Source organism: Lycium barbarum, chromosome 3 (assembly GCF_019175385.1).
Source record: "Lycium barbarum isolate Lr01 chromosome 3, ASM1917538v2, whole genome shotgun sequence".
NCBI classification, from domain to species: Eukaryota; Viridiplantae; Streptophyta; class Magnoliopsida; order Solanales; family Solanaceae; genus Lycium; species Lycium barbarum.
In genome coordinates, this window is record NC_083339.1 from 140,762,664 (window position 1) to 140,780,618 (window position 17,955).

At 35.0% G+C, this 17,955-nt stretch overlaps 1 long non-coding RNA gene across 1 annotated transcript; it reads right to left on the bottom strand.

The window, feature by feature from the left end:
• LOC132633055 (uncharacterized) lies at window positions 1-4,562 on the bottom strand. Its single transcript, XR_009579545.1, has 2 exons — window positions 2,502-4,562; window positions 1-304 (listed from the first exon to the last, which is right to left on the bottom strand). It is a non-coding gene; the product is annotated as an uncharacterized LOC132633055 (long non-coding RNA).
• Window positions 4,563-17,955: the final 13,393 nt, after the last annotated feature.

The window sequence follows — 17,955 nt, forward strand, 5'->3', positions numbered from 1 at the left end:
TGAGACAAAATAAAATAACTCCCTTCACGATCAAAGTACACATCAAAACGTAAAGTAAACATAAGTAGAAATGTCATTTGCTATGCCATATGAGTACCCACTGCCCAAAATAATACAAAGTCTCTATGGAGCCTCTATGACGCTACGAATGAAATAATAAAGTTACGAGGTCATCCCGCACTATACAAAAGTATACAACTGAAATAGATGATCCACGAGTGCAAAAGTGGGCCCACCAAAAGTAGAAAGCTGCAGGAACTCTAACTCGCACGTTGACCGTCCTGCACCTGACAGCCTGCTAAACCTGACATCATTTAAAACAAACGATGCCTGAGTATTGGAATACTCAAATATGCGTCATAGCCGCCACTCGTGGTGTGGTAAGAGTTAGGCAATATAATTGAAGGAAATAACAAGTGCATGAAAGACAAATCAAATAAACAATATAATTCACTAGAGTATGTAATGAAACACCAGTTACTTTATAACATATTTAGAATTTTTAAAACATCTCAAGTGTCATAGTTCTGATCCATATTTCGAGTCTCAAAATCATATGTGATGTATACACTCGGGACGCCATCCGCGAGGCTTGACGTACTCTCCCTGCCAGATAGGCTATGACACACCGGGGTACAGAACCCATGGGCCCAATCATCCCCTCGACCGGGTGAGCAATGGTACACCGGGGTGTAGAACCCACAGGTCTGATCATCCCCTCGACCGGATGAGCAAATAAATATCAAAAGTCCTTAGCGTTGGTCATTTGTATTTCATTAATCAAACTAGAGTAAATCAAATCGATTCAAGTATTAGAGTAGCTTTTAAAACATAAAAGTAACTAGAAGCTCGACATACCTTGAAGTCTCCTTAATTAAGCTAAGAGTCGTGCCAAGCGTTTCAAATGATTCTAAGAACTTCAATCTACATAAACGAACTCGTATTCATCAACAACGTATCACAACTATACCAATTAACCAACCAAGTGTCCAACACCAAATTTTCAACAATTCAATATTCATGTGATGTCTTGGTTAATCAACCTAATTAATTCCATCAACCGTGTTGATACATTCATTCGAGCGGTATAAGTCTACCATTTAAACCCATCGACACTATTCATCATCTCTTTCACTAATTTCATACCCTTTATTACTATCAAGCTAGGGTTTTTTTTATTTAAGGTCACTCCAACCACCACTAACTCAAATAATACCTTTCACCACCATAGATACTCATAAAAAAACTCATATTTATAATTTATAAGTGTAGAAATTACCTTCTTGAAGAAAATCCCAAAAATCAACTTTAGGGATTTTCGAAAACTCTAGATGTTCTTGCTAAAATCTAGCCAATCTATAAATGTAGTGATGTAAATATAAGTGTTAACTAACTCTAGTTTACCCATAGTTAGTAAGAATTTACCTTGGAGCGTCCTAAGAAGAGCTTGGCCGAAACCCTCACTGTTAGCTTCCCCAACAACTTTGTAAAATAAGTCTTAGCTCTTGGAATGAGCTTTAATTGGCTTCAGGATATATATGTATATAAAGGACCAGCTTTTTGGTCCTCTTTTTTTTTTTTTTTTTGCTGCTATCACACTCATACCCCCTTCCCTATTGCCTTGGAGCCTTTCACTATTGGTGTATTAATTGCACCATTAGCCTTTTAAAAAAAGAATGCTAACCTCTTCTTTTTTTCCACTCTTTGTTGTGATCCCTTTACTAGCTTTTTAAAGCTTAGCATGGCCCCACAAAATAAGTAGCAATAGATATTTGGTGGCAGCTTACTTCCCAAATATTGTGCACATCTTCTCTACAGCGTGTTTGTGCAAGCCCATGTAATTTCCACTTCTACTTCTTCATTTTTCCACATAATTAGATACTCATAACTCCATTCATGTACCTGATAATATTTTTCTTGTCCGTCGTCATAGCTTACCCACACAAAACGATATTTTCAACCTTATTAGCGTGTTTTAAGTATTAAACTAAATTCGAAATTTTCCGAGGCGCTACAATAAAACCTTACGAAATTTTCAGTCACTACAAATAGGTCACTGCTGACATGTCAGCACTGGGGAAGAACAGAAAGAAAAGAAAGAGTTAGGGTGCTAGCTTTGGTTTACTATATTCTTCTTATGCATTTCTATTCCCAACTAACAGAGAGATAGAGATCCACTACCTATGAACTGTTGTTACGGTAGACGGGAAACCAAAAAGTGAAATGTAAGTCAAAATGGAAGCCGCTAATAAGTCATAGCATATAACATAAATAACACCATAACAGATGAAGAATAACACAACCAAGGCATGAATACATATATACCAGTAATAAAAGCAGAAACGAAAGAAAACGAATCAAAGAGCTATAAAATAAAACAAAACAGAAAGAAAATAGCAGAAGACAAATGGGGTATACTTATTTTGAAGGACTAAGAGAATGCAATGAAAGTATGAATTAATAATCTTGCTTCATTTCCACACACGAGATAAAAAACAAACCTGTCAAGTGTCAAGTATCACTGCATCGCAAAAGAAAAATCAAGAGCACCACCGGGAGGAAATATTCCAGTTTCTTCTCCTCTATTTTTCTTACTGACCTGACTGACTGCTCTTGTGGTATTTCCCGGTTTCGTATCTTGAAAAGTGGGTTATCAGCCAGGCTTCTTGAGACACATTCAAGAAGCCAACAAAACATAGTCGCTTGAGCCCAGAAAAGTTGCGATTTGAAGCCCTCCAAGTTTGTCCTGTGATCCACAAGACTAGGAGCCTATTGAACCCACCAATCTCAAAGCATTTTCTTGCAACTTTAGAACTTCAAGGGAATGGATTTCTTCAGCTTTAGTCCATTCGCTCCACTCTAACTGGGTTTGAGAGAGGGTCAGATTCCATAAGGTCTTTGGTTGTATGAATAACCACGGCTATAGGATCATGATAACCACTCGGCAAAAATATGTCGCCACTTATTTTTCAATGCAAATATTCACAAATCAATTCCATTGAAATCCTAAAGTTGAAAGAAAATGTCGTCATAGCAGCCAGAGATTGGTGGTTTCGGTTGGTTTCGGTAGTCTCCTTCTGTTTCTCCAATGAGCTTATCAATCATAGTGTTTGCCTCGCCATCAACCCTAGAACAGCCTTCTAGCCTGTTTGGCCAAGCTTATTTTTTCCAATAAGTGATTATTTTAAAAAATGAGGTGTTTGACCAAGCTTTTGGGAGAAAATAAGTGTTTTTGGAGAGTAGCAGAAGCAGTTTTTCAGAAGCTAAAAAAGATAGCTTTTGCCCAAAAGCACTTTTGAGAAAAATAGAAACCCTTTTTAAAAGCTTGGCTAAACACTAATTCCTGCTCAAAAAGTACTTTTTAAATTAATTGACCAAATATGAACTACTTTTGGCCAAAAGTACCTTTTTGAAAAGCCCTTCTCAAAATAAATTGATTTTACAAACTTGGTCATACATGCTACTGACTTTTGAATCTCTTAGCCTTATCTGACTTTTTTTATGCTTTTATGCTTTTCTTGAGCCGAGGGTCTTTCGGAAACAGCCGTCCTACCTTGGTAGGAGTAAGGTCTGCGTACACTCTACCCTCCCCAGACCCCACGATGTGGGATTTCACTGGGTTGTTGTTGTTGTTGTTGTTGTTGTGGCCATACATGCTACTCTTCCGAGATATTTTGCAATTCCATTCAAGGTATTGAGATATCAATTCCATTTAAATGTTAAGACCAAATCTACAAATTTATTATAATACATTAAGATACAACCTGTGAACCAACAGAAAATGAGCATGCATCATTTGCTTTATATCCTAATCTCAGTAAACGTAAGGCCACCAATGCTAACTGTGTAGATAAGCTCATCGTTAAACATTCATAGATTTGCTAAGTTTTGAGCAAGAAACTGAAGCTATATTTTTATCTTCAAAATTTGAAGCTTATTGCTTAGACCTTGAAAATTCTATCTTCTAAGTTAAACTACTCACTCTGTCCCAATTTATGTGGCACACTTCGAATTTCGAAGGTCAAACGGTTTAATTTTGATAGTGAAGTCAGGACATGAAATCTTTAATTTTTTTAAAATAAAATTTACATATTTGAAAACTAAATAAAAAGTACTAAAAGTCACAAGGAATGACAATTTAAAATATTTAAAAGAATATGACATAATTACGGCCAAATAAAGACTTTTTTTTAATCTAGAAATTCGAAAGGTGCCGCATAAATTTGGACCGCCGGAGTAATTAATAGGCTATCCTTTCTAGATATAAACATGCTTTACAGATGGTAACATGAAAAGATTCTTCTCATAGCAGTTCTTCATATAGCAGTTCTGTTTTAACAATTAGTTTGAGAGGCCAAAATCATTTGTTTATTATTATTAACTTAATTCTGTGCTAGTTAAACACCAACATGCTAGACTTGAAACATGAAATTAACAAGCAGTTTAATAACAAGCACATATCTAAGAACGTTTCTTCAAACTAATACTGAATCCAAAAAAATACATTCAAATCAAGATAGAAGATGTTATTGAAATAATGGATCAAGATAAAAAAAAAGAGAATGGACCTTCAGCTGAGCCAAAAAAGTTCTCTGTGTTGGTGTGTGTTTGTCGGCTAGGGTGAAGAAGGAGATAGCTGCGGCGGCTATCTAGGTCTATTAGCTCTTTTATATTGTGTTTATTTTTTTGACAATTCCCAAAACCCCCATGTAACAGAGAAGGCCCTTCTCAGAAGGGTGAGTGCAATTTAGTAAAAAAAAGATTTGGAATATTTTCATCCCAAAGCAAAATATCCCCTGAATAATTAGATAGAAAAGAATATTCCAAGTGGCAAACTTTTAATGAATCAATCTCTTTGATTTTTTTCATTTTTCTTTTGAGAATAACCAAAAAAAAATAAAAAAATTAGGAAGAATTCAAATTTACTTAAAAAGCTAGATCAAAATGAAACCCTTCCTTTTGTGATATGTTTTTTCTTTATGCAAATGAAAACAAAACTAACATCTAATATGTATCTTTTGTAGTTTTCAATTTTCTCAAATAAACACTACTAAAATGAAATAAAAGTTAAAATTACAAGATTAGACCTGAAAAAAAATATTTAAATTCCTAAAAAAAAGGTGTAAAACTTAGGTTCGGACAAAAATATTGTGAGTTAAAGGAAGCCTAACAATCCTAGTAAAACAGGCAGCTCTTGGAGGTGCCATAGACATATTAAGGAAAACCTATTTTCTTTAATATCCAACTTTTTGACTAAATGTCATAAATCTAAAGAAAAACAAAGACATTTTGGGAAAGAAGTCAAGAGTAGTCATTACATATATTAGAGAGGAGTAAAATGCACCAGAAGCACACAACTGGATCTAACATCTTTTTTCTGGAATGCTCTTTTTATTTTTTTAGTGACAGCTATGTCCTTCCATTAGATATTAAAGCAAGAGTACTCAAAGTAACACCATTTTTAAAGGTATTTTTGTTTTGATGGTTTATTACACACTTAAATCAATAATGAGATAGTCAGAAAATGGAAGGAGTGGATAAAGGGAAGGAGGAAAAAAAAAAGAGGAGAAAAGGACCAAAATCATCCATAATGTTTGGGTTTGGATCAAAATCATACATATTCTTTCACATGGTGCACTAATAGTACATTATGTTTGCATAAGTGGTGCACTTTTAGTCACAATCCCAAATAAATTTAACGGAAAAGAACAAAAATGCCCCTGAACTTTTAGAAAAGGTATAAAAATACCCTTTATTCATCTATTTTGCTAAAACTACCCCTCAATTCAACTTTTTGGCTCATTTATTCCCCTTGACTAACGGACAACACTAATTTAAAAAAAAAAAAAAAAATTGCACATGACATTTTATTAGTGAAAAATTGATTTATTCTTTTAAAAAGAAATTTGAAAAATCGTTATTTGTAGAATAAGGAAAAATAATTTTTCAACATCCATTTCTTTAAAAAAACAAATGTAGTAAGCCTTTTATATATATATATATATATATATATAAAAAACAGAATTGGATTTTCATTAAAACATGTGGAATTTTTTTAAGTTTGGAAAAAAAATTTAACGGGTGGAAACCCCATTTTTTTTTTAGAAAATTCAATTTTTAAATCTGAAAAACTGATTGTTTTTTTAAGTAAAATGTGCAAAACTAATACTCCATAATTTTCTTCTAAATTTAAAAAAAGATAGTTTTCTGGTTTTTTTTTTTTAAACACAGTTTTTCCATAAAAAAATTAATTTTTTCAGATTTTTATAAAAATCCAATTTTTCACATTTTGAAAAGAAAAAAAATTAGTGTTGTCCGTTAGTCAAGGTTTTACTCGTTAAAAAAAAGTTTTCCAAATTTAAAAAAATTCCAAGGTTTCAGATTTCTTTTTAAAAGAATAAATCAATTTTTCAGTAATAAAATGTCATGTGCAATTTATTTTTTTTAAAAAAAAAAATTAGTGTTGTCCGTTAGTCAAGGGGAATAAATGAGCCAAAAAGTTGAATTGAGGGGTAGTTTTAGCAAAATAGATGAATAAAGGGTATTTTTATACCTTTTCTAAAAGTTCAGGGGCATTTTTGTTCTTTTCCGTTAAATTTATTTGGGATTGTGACTAAAAGTGCACCACTTATGCAAACATAATGTACTATTAGTGCACCATGTGAAAGAATATGTATAATTTTGATCCAAACCCAAACATTATGGATGATTTTGGTCCTTTTCTCAAAAAAAGAGTGAATGCCGGATAAGAACAGCAAAGAAAAAAGCTAACAGATACAGTGTTGGTGTTTACTTACCTTGTCAAAAAAAGAAGTGAGTCGGTGCCGTGGGCAAAGACAGGAAATTTCCAAGGAAGAAGAGAGGAATGAAATGCAGAAACAGCGAATAAGAGAAAACAGGGAGTACCAAAGACGAAAAAGAAAGAGGAAGAACCGAAGAAGAAGTAAGTGATGATGCAGTGGCTTGAATGCAGGATCCTAGGAAAAAACAGAAAGGCAACAAAGGATTAATGAGAGATCGGGAAACAAGAAAAAAGAACATGCCTACACATGGAGAAGGAAACGAAAATCAAAGGCAGAGAAGAAGAGGCTGCTTGGATCCATAGAATCACTAGTGGTTTGCCAGGAAAGAGGAACATGAATAAGCGGCAGAAGGCTAGGAAGAGCTGGTGAGAGAGAAAAAGATGCAGTAGCCAGTGTTAACACCGAAAATGAGGTGCTGAAGGAGCATCAATGCGACAAATGTAGAAAAGGGGAACTGAATGGAGAAGAAAAGGAACTTTAAGTTCGGGAACGGAAGCAAAAAATTAGGTCACTGCTGACATGTCAGCACTGGCCACTGGGGAAGAACAGAAAGAAAAGAAAGAGTTAGGGTGATATCTTTGATATACTATATTCTTCATTATGCATTTCTATTCACAACTAACACACACACACACACACACAGATCCACTACCTATGAACTGTTGTTACGGAAGACGGGAAACCAAAAAGTGAAAAGCAAGTCAAAACATGTTATAGCATATAACATAAATAATAGCATAATAGATGTAGAATAACACAACTAAGAGCCCGTTTGGATTGGCTTACAGCTTAAAGCTGTTTGCAGCTTATAAGCTGAAAAAAATAAGTTGGGGTAGTCCAACTTATTTTTTTTGGCTTATAAGCTGTTTTCAGCTTATAAGCTGCTTTAGATAAACTAAGTCAAATGGGTCCAATTATTTTTTTGAGCTTATTTTAAGCATAAAATGACTTTAAGCTGGCCAGCCAAACACTCAAAAAAGCTGAAAACAGCTTATAAGCCAACTTATAAGTCAATCCAAACGGGCTCTAAGGCATGAATACTTATACCCGTAATAGAAGAAGATACGACAGAAACTGAATCAATAGCTATAAAATTAAATAACTCAGAAAGAAAATAGCAGAAGACATAAAAATGGGGTATAGTTATTTTGAAAGACTAAGAGAATGTAATGCAAGTATGAATTAATTAAATCTTGCTTCATTTCCACACACGAGAAAAAAACAAACTTGTCAAGAATCAAGGCATTCCAAAAGAAAAATCAAGAGCACCATCAGGAGGAAATATCCTTATTTTATTCTCCTCTATTTTTCTTGCTGACCTGACCGACGGCTCTTGTAGTATTTCCCGGATTCATTTCTTGAAAATTGGGTATATCAGCCAGGCTTCTTGAGATTCATTCAAGAAGCCAACAAGACAGAGTTGCTTAGGCCCAGAAAAGTTGCGATTTGAAGCCCTCCAAGTTTGTCCTTCAATCCACAAGACTAGGAGACTACTGAACCAGCCAATCACTGCTCCCACCTAAGTATTTTCTTTCAACATTAGAACTTCAAGGGAATAGATTTCTCCAACTTTAATCCGTTCGCTCCACTCTAACTGGGTTCAAGAGAGGTCATGATAACCACTCGGCAAAAATATGTGGCAACTTATTTTCAATGCAAATATTCATAAATCAATTCCTTTGAAGTCCTAAAGTTGAAAAAGAATGTCGTCCTAGGAGCCAGAGATTGGTTTGTTCGATAGTCTCCTTTTTCTGCAATGACCTTATCCATCATAGTCTTTGCCTCCCCTTCAACCCTAGAACATCGTCTCTTTCCGAGATATTTTGCAATTCCATTCAAGGTAATGAGATTACAATTCCATTTAAATGGTAGGACCAAATCTACAAATTTAGTATAATACATTAAGATACATCCTTTCAAACGACAACAAATGAGCATGCATCAATTCTTTTTATCCTAATCTCAGTAAACATAATGCTACGAATACTAATTGTGCAGGTAAGCTCATCGTTAAACGTTATAGATTTGCTAAGTTTTGAGCAAGAAACTGAAGCTATACTTCTATCTTCAAAATTTGAAACTTACTGCTTAGACCTTGATAATTCTATCTTCTAAGTTAAGTTACTCACTCTATCCCCATTTATGTGGCACCGAATTTCGAGAGTCAAATAGTTTAATTTTGACTGGTGGCTCTGGACATGGAATCTTCAAGTTTTTTAAAATAAGATTTGCATATTTGAAAACTAAATAAAAAGTACTGCAAATCACAATGATTGACAACTTAAAATATTCAAAAGATACGTGAAAAAATTATAGTAAAAAAAAAAAAGGAGTTGTTCGAATATTTTAATCCAAAAGGCGGCGCATGTAATTAATAATAGGCTATCCTTTCTAGATATAAGCATGCTTTACAGATGGTAACATGAAAAGCTTCTTCACATAGCAGTTCTGTTCTAACAATTAGTTTGAGAGGGCAAAATCATTTTTTAATACTAATACTGAATCCAAATTATTAATAATGCATTCAAATCATGATATAATATGTCATTGAAATATTGAAATAACGGATTAAAAAAAAAAAGAGTGAACCCTTCATATCTTCTAAGCTAAACGCAGACCAAGAAACTCGAATGGAAATTTATTTTTGTGTGTATATGTTTGTCGGCTAGGGTTAAGAAGAAAATAGTTGCGGCGGCGACATCGGATTCTAGGTCTATTAGCTCTTTTATAGTATGTCTATTTTTGTAAATAATTCCCAAAAACCCACGTATTGGATTAGGGTGAGTGTAACTTTCGGAAGAATAGTTGAATGATTTTTATCCCAAAATAGAATATTCCTTGGATTAGATAGAAATAAATATTTTAAGTGGAGAACTTTTATTGGGATGGATTTTTTAAATTTTCTGATTTTCTTTTGAAAATAACCAAAATAAAATGCTACATAAATATTTCTAGACTAGGAAAGTATAAGATAACTTTAAATTGTTAACTAGGAAAAATCCAAAAGTTATTAAAAACCAGATCAAAATGAAACGCTTCCTTTTGTAAATGAAAATAAAACTAATATATAGAAATGTAAACATTTTGTAGTTTTCAAATTTTCTCAAATAAAAACTACTAAAATGTAAAAAAAAAAAATAGCAAGACGAGACCTGAAGAAAAATATTTGGGCAATTTGCAGGATTGCTCTTTGCTGGGGGTAGTCTTTAATTTTTGCCACTCAAATTGGTGGTCTTTAATTTTTGCCACTCAAATTTGAGGGCCAAGTGAAGAGCAATTCGCGCAAGAAAAAATTAAAAAAAAAAAAACTTTATAGAGGGCTAGGTCATATTTTTTTCGGAAAAGGGCCTAAAATGCCCCTGAACTATCGGATTTAATACAAAAATACCCGTCCACCTTTTCGCTCCAAAATTCCCTCGTCGCTAATCTTCTGGCTCAAAAATGTCCTTGTTTTTACCCGCAATATGATTAAGAATTTCATTTAATACATGGCATATTCTTATTGGTTAGTTTATAATTAACCTAACCTAATTAAATTTCAATCCAAAACCCGGATCCACCTAATAACCGTACCCATCCCCAATGAACCAAGGAGAAAATCCCCAATTAAAGCCGGAGACCAGTCCCTTTCCTCGGACGAACAACTCCGTCTCGGGCCACCCCCGTGGACCCCTTACAGAAACACTAGTATTGGAAACAAAAGAATTAGTTGATTGCCAACATCAGCATCTTCTTCATTCTCTTCTTATTTTTGTGAGCTTCGAAATCGAGAAGTCAGTCATTTTTGGGTTGTTTGACTTTGAATCTGATTTTAGATTGTTTATTCATTTTATTTGTGTTGAAATCTAATTGAATACTGGAAAAAATACTTTTAAACTCATGAAACCTCCACAAATTCAGATATTTTTAGACAAATATTCAGCTCAATTTTAAATTTTGATTTTGAGATTTGCTGGCGATTGGAACTTGGTCTATTGAAATTTTTAAGCTCAAGTGTGATTGAGTATACTTGGGAAAAAAAAACTCCATTGAAGAAGTGAACTAAAGCAATCATTCAAGGAGCTTTTCAAGCTTGCCTCGAAATTTCCATATTTGTGAATTTGGATGTTAAAATCATTAGGTGATACTATTTTTCAAGTTGGTAGAAAGAATAATCATAGAATTGGAGCTTAGAACCTCATAAAAAAAAAAACTGAAAACTGCATGGAAGTCATCAATGAAGCTTGAAGTTTCAATTTAGAAGAAGAGATGTTATTTTAAAAGAAGAGAGATTAGATCTTTGACATGGTGGTGGTAGAGATTTTTTCAATGGGGTCGGGTCAAAGTATAGGGTTGCTTTTAAAAAAAAAAATTGAGACGGTTTAAATTTGGGTCAATTAGATTAGGTCATGTAATAAAAAATGATTTTATTATTTTATTTTAATGAAGCCGTTAGAAATAAGAGCATGAGTCAAAAGGTTAAAGGCGGAGCATTTTAAGGAGGGTATTTTTGTGGACTCGGCTCCCCTCTAGTGAGTATCTCCTCCATTTCGTCCAGTTGTATCTTAAAATATTGACACGTGTTCAGCTTGCAAATCAATGGATAGGATTCATTTTTTAACTTAATCATCTTAACTATGGTCAACATTCTCCTCGCATCCTCCTCTCTCTGTTTCATTGTTAGACGACTTAAATTTATTCCCTTTTCTTCCAAATCTCTCATAGAGAACTGATGTAGCTCAATCAAAACTGTGTTTAGGTCTGTCCTAAATTATGTGTTGGATTTATACACTGATGTAAATAAAAGTATTCCCTCCAATTGCAATGGGTAAGAATGTGCGACAATCATTAACTTCTTCTTCCCTATTGGCTGGCCTCAGAATCCTATTCTACTACTCTTAGGCCTGTTTGGAAAGCCACCCGGGTAATTGAAATCGGATGTAATTACACAGTTTGGTCTGTTTGTTTGACCAGGTAATTACACAGTTAGGTGGGAATTAGGTATAATTGAGAGGGTATAATTACACTCTCCAATTCTCGCGGGGGGAGGGGGGGGGGGGGGGGGGCGCTGAGTAGTGGGTGTAATTACACCCTGTAATTACGGGGTTACCTTTTAGTTTATTTCTTTTTAATTTTATTTTAATTTCTTCTCTTTTCTGATTTATTTTTTATTTCTATTATTTAATTTCTTTTTATTTTTACTTTTTAATTATTTTTATTTTTTAAAATATATTTTTATTTTTATGGTATTTATATTTCATTTCCTTTCTTCTCATTCTCAACTTTTACTTCTTGTGGTTCCATGTAATCGCTCGTATTTTTTTTTAGTTTTTTATTTATTCATGTAGCATAACCGTGTTAATAGTCTAATTTTTGAAACTACATCTCTTAATATTAGAAAGAATGAGTCATTAACAAACTTGACATATAATAAGTGACGTTATTAAAGTAGAGTTTCGTTGTGAATGAGGTTATAAACTTATATTTTTCCTTTCTTTTGAATTATAGGAGTATTTACTTATGTTATGTTGAAACTTATTTATGTAATGTTGGAATTTGAGATAAGAGTATCATGTTAAATTTTTTTCTTTTGGATTTTGAATTTGGGTTATATTTTCGATTTTAAAAATATTTGCTTTAGTACTATTGACTTGTTATTTCACATTGCATGCTGTTTATTTTTCACTTACATTTGATAGAATTTTGTTAAACATTTGAACAATGTTATGGCATTATATTTATAAATATTCTTTTTTTGTCAAACATCCAATCTCATGATGTTTTCACAAAAAAAGTATGCTTTTAAGTTTTATAATCAATTAAAATAAAAATATTATTAATTCGAAATTATATATCAATTATTTTTTACAATATTAGTTATAAATATATGATTATTAATTGACATATTTTCAAGAAACGATGTATTATTAAATAACTAATTTAATGTCATTTATAAAGGCACATATTTTTTAAATATTAATTTTAAATTTTTTATAATGAAATGTTATTTTTAAATTAAACTAACTGTGTAATTACACTTGTGCAATCAAACAACACGCTTGTAATTACATTATGACAAACAAACATGTCATTGTAATTATAATACTGTGTAATTACTAGGCTGTGTAATTACTAGGGTAGTAATTACACCAATTCCAATTACCAGGTGGCTTTCCAAACAGGCTCTTAAAATATTTATGCTGATCTGTCCCATCTTTAGTGTTGGGTTTTTCTGTGCACAATTCATTTTAGAAGTGTTTGGGTCCAGTCAATTCTTAAGAAGCAAAAAGAGAGCATTTTGATGGTATTCCAACAGACTTTGAGGTTCGGCAATTGAAAATGGTATTAAGCTAGTTCGTTATTTATTTTTTTTAATTTTTTTTTAGGTTTACATGATTTCAGTTTTATGAATGGATGACACTAGCTTTAGGACTGGGAAGCTCCAATCACTTGGTAGAGGAGAACTAAAATTGCCTAAAGAGAAAGATATCATTGTTAGTGATCGTAAATTCGTTATGGGTATTTTAATAAAAAGATAGACATTTAATGCTTTGGAAAATACCTCGACGGACGAACTGCATTGTTGGTGTAAGGTATCGACTTGTCATGTTAATATGTTCTTTTCTAGTCCCTTAGCACGAGGTGTTATAATGGAGATACTCTTTGATTCTCTTTGCTTTTGATTTATGTGAACCTATATAAAAAGTTTCATGCGATGTTAATTCTAATCTATACTATATTAAAAGTGTTAAGAGCCTTAGAAATGTTGATTGAACTTTTTGTCCTTCATTAAAAGACCCTGCAGTTGACAAAATAGTCATTTCACCATTCTCCAAATATTTAAAATATAAATACTTAATTATTTTCCCTATAATTTAGGACCACATAAGGGTTTTACAATTAATTAAATTAATATATATTAGGACTTTCAAAACCAACCATATGTCGACTACGACTTATGGTAAATCATAAAGGTTAAGGAGTCCTAATTTACATTGGACTCTAAGTGATATAATGTCCTATGGCATGTAATATTTCTGGTAAACGTCTTTAACCTAAAATATATTTCTGGACCCAATAAAATCATTCTCAGTTTCACAAGCAATAGCGTGAGATTAAGGTAAATAGCACTGGTTCGAGCTTACCTTCGTTATTATAGGCATTCATCTCTTCTTAGCTCTTTAGGTTTCCTTTTAATCCACTGCATGCATAAATTTGTTGACCAGTAAGTCAATTTCTTTAAGAGTTTTTTTTCTCTCTCTCTAACTTGTGGTACTTGATCTAATTTATTAGCTTTCGTTATTGCCTACTGGGTCTCCAGCTTATGGATTTCAGGTTCTTTTTTTTAGCATTAATATTTTATAATTATTTGTTTTTTGAATTAAAATCAATTACGACGAGTATCTTTTTGTTACTTAATGTTGTCTAATCTTCGTGATAGTTTCATAACAAAGCATTCATATGTGGTGATATAAGTTAATCTCATGTTGACTTTTGTTTATATAAAGTTTATGTAACACTCATTGTAAGAGAATATTTGCCGTGTCTATTCTCATTTATTCCATAGGTTAATATACATCATGTACGACATAATTGTAGGCTACAAATTAGGAACTAATTTGACTAATGGATTCTAATTTATGCTATCCTAAAATAGAAGATTACAAAATATATGTGACTAAATATTTACATACTCTAACACACCCCCGCAGTCGAAGCGGTAGGTTTACGAACGGTTAGACTGTCCCGAAAATCATCAAATAGTACGCGCGGAAGACCTTTGGTGAAGATGTCGGCAATTTGATAACGGGACGGAACATGTAGGACACGAACCTCTCCATGTCTAACCTTCTCACGAACAACGTGAATGTCCATTTCAATATGCTTGGTACGTTGGTGTTGTACCGGGTTTCCAGACAAATAAATGGCACTCACATTGTCACAATAGACCAAAGTTGCTTTACGAATAGGACAATTGAGTTCAAGCAACAGATTTCTAATCCAACAAGATTCAGAGACAACATTAGCAACCCCTCTGTACTCAGCTTCAGCACTAGATTTAGATAGAGTAGGTTGGCGCTTGGAAGACCAAGAAATCAAGTTATCCCCAAGATAGACACAATAACCCGATGTGGAGCGTCGAGTTTCTGGACATCCTCCCCAATCAGCATCGGTATATGATAGTAGTGACTGTAGAGAGGTTTTGTATAAATGTGTGCCAAAGTCAATCGTACCTCGAATGTAACGCAAAATGCGTTTTAATGCTTCCATATGCTGAACTTTGGGATCATGCATAAACAAGCAAACTTGTTGGACGGCGTATGATATGTCTGGCCGAGTAAATGTCAAGTATTGCAAAGCACCTTCCAGACGACGATACTTCGTAGGATCCTCATACAGGGCGCTTGAAGAAGCGATGAGTTTGCCTTTTGTGTCAACTGGAGTGGGACAAGGCTTACACTGTGACATGCCTGCCCTGTTAAGAATATCCTCTGCATAAGAACTCTGAGACATAAATAGACTATTTTTGTCCCGGGAGACAGCAATCCCCAAAAAATAGCTCAACGGACCCAAGTCTTTCATTGCAAATTCCGTAGCTAACTTGGACATAATACCGAGTTTGAGAGAGTCTGAAGATGCAGTTAGAATAATATCATCCATATATAACAAAATGTAAGCAGTATCCTTTCCACGACAATAAGTGAAGAGAGAGTTGTTAGATGTACTATGCGAGAAACCAATGGTTGCCACATATTCAGCAAAACGCCGATACCAAGCCCGTGGTGCCTGTTTCAAACCATAAAGAGACTTATGCAAGAGACAGACATGATCAGGACGAGCCGGATCCCGAAATCCCAGAGGCTGATACATATAGACGGTCTCACTCAAATTGCCATGTAAAAAAGCATTTTTTACATCAAGTTGGTGAATAAGCCAAGAGTGAGATAAAGCAATAGTAAGAACCACACTGATAGTTGCCGGCTTGACCACTGGACTGAAAGTCTCGTCACAATCAACACCTTCCCGTTGAGACCTGCCATCACCTACCAGACGGGCTTTATGCCTCTCAAAAGAACCATCAGATTTTTTTTATGCCGAAAAATCCATAAAGACCGAATAATATTAGCGTTTGGAGGACGAGGGACAACTCCCAAGTCTTACTATCAATAAGAGCATTATATTCATCTTGCATAGCATTTTTCCAATTCGGGTCATTAAGGGCACCAACGGGATTCCGGGGAATGGGGGAGATGGAATTGTTAGTGGCACTTAAGGGTTGATTATGGTATTTCAAGTTCGTCTTAAAAATCCCATGTTGACTACGTGTAGTCATGCGATGAACGGATGGGGGGCTGGCAGGGAGGGGGCTGCTGCCGTGGTGGGACAGCGAGGGAGAAGGAGGGGCTGGCAGTGGGGGGACTGCCGGTTGGGCCGTGGCAGGAAGAGGAAGAAGTTGGCGGGCAGCTGGGGCAGTGGGGGTGCACTGCTGGGAAATCGACGATGAAGGAGAGGAGGTGGGCGAGCTCGGGTGATGGGTTGCAGGAGAGGGAGGGGGCTGCATTAGCGGAGCAGTAGCCTGGTCATGCAACAAATGGATTCTCAATGGGGAATTATCAGCACCCAAAAACTCATACGAGGTAGGAGATGGAGTATTTATTTATGAAAATGGAAAGGAACTTTCATCAAACCACACATGCCGGGCTATGATTATTTTTCGGCTTGATAAATCATAGCATTTGTACCCCCGATGATTGGAAGGATATCCTAGGAAAACACACAGAGTGGACGTAGATTGCAGCTTATGAATTTGTGTGGAGGGAAAGAGAGGAAAGCATAGACAGCCAAAGACTCGGAGATGAGAGTATGATGGATTCTTTTGATAAATAATGTGAGTGGGTGTCTTATATGCTAAGATTTTAGAAGGGAGAATATTGTGTAGGTACGTTGCCATGGCCAAGGCGTGATGCCAATGGGAGGGGGGCATAGATGCATGGGCAAGGAGTGTACGAACAATATTATTGATGGATTTAATTTTCCGCTCCGCCTTACCATTTTGGGGGGAAGTGTGGGGACAAGAAAAGTGGAAAAGCATTCCGTTTTGTTCACAAAATTTATGAAAAGGACCATTATCAAATTCACGCCCGTTGTCACATTGAAAAGTTTTGATTTCTTTTTCAAACTGAGTGCGAATGAAAATCCGGAAAGACAAGAAACAATTATAAACTTGGGACTTTGTTTTGATGGGAAAAGTCAAAAGAAAATTAGTGTAATTGTCAAGAAATAAAACATAATATCTGTGACCAGAAGAGCTAAGAATAGGTGAAGTCCATAAATCATTGTGAACAATGTCAAAGGGCATAGTAGTAGTTGAAAGAGAGTCATAAAAAGGCAATTTAATTAATTTCCCCAGAGGGCAAGAATGACAAACATTGTTTCAAGCCTTATTACATTCAATCAAATTACTACTACGTAAAGAACTAAGAATAACATCCCCTGGATGACCTAAACGGGAGTGCCAGATATGAGGAGAGATGACACTAAAAGCAGATGGTGCGGAAGACGAGATGGCTCGATGATTTTTGAAGAATGGATAAAGATCACCCGAACTCTCACATCTCATGAGTTTGCTCCCCGTCCGTAAATCCTTCACAGAAAATCCAAAAGGATCAAATTCAACAGAAACCATATTATCGATAGTAAATTTACGAACGGAAATAAGGTTTTTGATGAGTTTAGGTGCTTGTAAAACATTTGTCAGGTTTAGGGAGGGATTTACTTGAAGGGAAGTATGACCATAACCACGAATCGGAATCATGTTACCATTACCAACAACAATGCCATTATTTTTGCTCAATTGATAGTAAGATGAGAGAGTACCTTGGGAGTTGGTCATGTGAGATATGGCTCCGGTGTCCATGTACCAATTGTTGTCATCGGGCGGATTTAACGACGTTGTATCCATAGGTTGATCAATATCCATGGGCGCATACCCACCATGTGATGACGAGGCTGCTGAGTAGAACGACTGAGGAGGACGAGCACCAAGAATACCTGGCTGGGACTGGGCTGGCCATGACTGCTGCTGCCACCCGCGAGGCTGCTGCCAGCCAGTGGTGGGGTAGGGGCACGGTGGAGTGGCCCACGGCTGAGGCCTCCAAGTAGCCCAAGGGGG